This window comes from Grammomys surdaster, unplaced genomic scaffold (assembly GCF_004785775.1).
Source record: "Grammomys surdaster isolate TR1022 unplaced genomic scaffold, NIH_TR_1.0 125861, whole genome shotgun sequence".
Taxonomy (NCBI): Eukaryota; Metazoa; Chordata; class Mammalia; order Rodentia; family Muridae; genus Grammomys; species Grammomys surdaster.
The window spans coordinates 2,355,999-2,358,026 of NW_021620687.1; positions in this window are offsets into that span (position 1 = coordinate 2,355,999).

Sequence of the window (2,028 nt, forward strand, 5' to 3'; positions counted from 1 at the left end):
ACACACACACACACACACACACATACCACACATACCACACAATACACACACAACACACACAACACACATACCACACACACACATACACCACACACATACACATACCACACACACCACACATACACCACACACATACACATACCACACACACCACACATACACCACACACACACACACACACACTGGAGCTTTAGAGAAAAATGAAGATAGGAATGATCCTGGGCCTTTGTGAACCCAGCCTCTCTCTTCCTCTCTCCCCTTGCTGTCTGCTCAGGTGAGGTGAGCTGTTAAGGAGAATGTGACTTCCATAGCTCAGAAAGCTCTTCCTCTGCCTTCATGAGCCCAACACTGCAGTGTTCAAGCCCTTAGCCTTATCCATGAGAATTCCAGAGAACATTCTGTGACTCACGCCAAAGTTGGCCACTGAGCCCCACTTCTGGTTTACGTTCTTGAGCAGTGGATCTACCCATGCCTGGATCCTTCCTTCTGAATTCCCTGTCCAGTGGCTTCAAAAGCCTGTCCCTACAGGGGTTATAACTCCCAAAGACCCATTGAATAATCTGATCCTGGGGCCGCCCTAGATCTGTACAGCCCCTTCAATGCTGCCAAGGAACAGAAATGCCCAGCATTGGGAAACTGAGGACGCTACCTGGCAGTCTGTACACATTGCCAAGAACAGGAAACACCTCTTCACACTTAGCATATGAGGCCTGGAGTCAGTCAGTTTGGATTCTGGCCTCAGACCTGGAGCAGGCCTCTCCCCCACTCGCCTTGGGGTACTTGTGTGTAAAATCCAACTTTGTAAGCTGCTGGGGAAAATACAGGAATCCTCACACAGCACAGAGCCTGGCACCAAACAGATGGTTAGGCCACACTCACGGCTTGCATTGGTGCTTCTTCGTTCCTTCGTGTTACTGAGCAGTGCCTGGGGCTGCAGGGTTGTTGGCGCAACGTGCATTATAGAAGATAAACTATGCAGGGACCCTCTGCGGCCAGTGGGCTCTGCCCATGTACAGTAGTGCCAGCCTGGACAGTGAGGACACAGATGCTGTGATCCAGAGCAGGCTCCACACACCAGAGCACACTGGAGGTTCCCACTGGGCTACGGGATTTGGATTTAAACTTATCCTTTGATGAGACCTGCCTATGATCTGTCAGCCGTGAACTCTCTCGATCTTTCCTCCAGTCTCCTACCTTTCCTGTCTTGCTCTCACCCCCACAACCATGGCAATCTGGTGACTCTCCTTGCTTCACCGAAAGCCCAGATAAACCCAGTCGGTGGTTGGGAACATCACAAGGACAAGCTGTGAAGCAATCCGGATTTGGCAAAGCACAAGGATCCACTTAGCGTCTATCTTCTTGGCATTCAACTAAGATTTCAGGCTGGTTCTGAATGGTGACATTTGGCCTACAGAGGTAGTGTGACAGGAAGAGCAGGCGAGGCTTTTGCCCAGACTGACTGGCGTGTTCCCAGCACCGTGTGGCGACCTCAGATCCTGCACACCGTTTCTTCTTCACCGTGGATAAGAGGCCATTCTTCTTGCTCGTTCTCCTGTGGCCTCTGGTTGATGTCTAGCCAATGCAGCAGGACGCTTCCTCACTCCAGATGGGTCTGAATCCAAGAAATGCAGTTCTGTGTTTGTCCAGGCTCAGAGAGTTGAGGAAAAGCCCTGGAGCAAATGTACAGTTTATATTTCCCCAGTGTCTGTGCGGAGACAGGATCTCTGATTTCTCAGCAATAGGACAAGCCTGAGGCAAAATTCAGTTCTGTGAAGGAAGCTGCTCATCTAAACCTGGAAGACCTTACCATCTCTGGGTCCACCTACCTTCCTTCCCTGTGGAGATGCTCGTCTTCCTTGTCCCATATTCTCTCTCTCCTGAATGTGACCTGGGTGGCCCTGGGAAGACAAAATCATTCTTATTGTGACTTTATTTCAAATTTAATCTGGAGTTGGTGAGATGGCTCATGGGTAAGGAAAAATTACTGTCAAGTCTATTGGGTGACCTGAGTCTGATCCCCAGGACCCA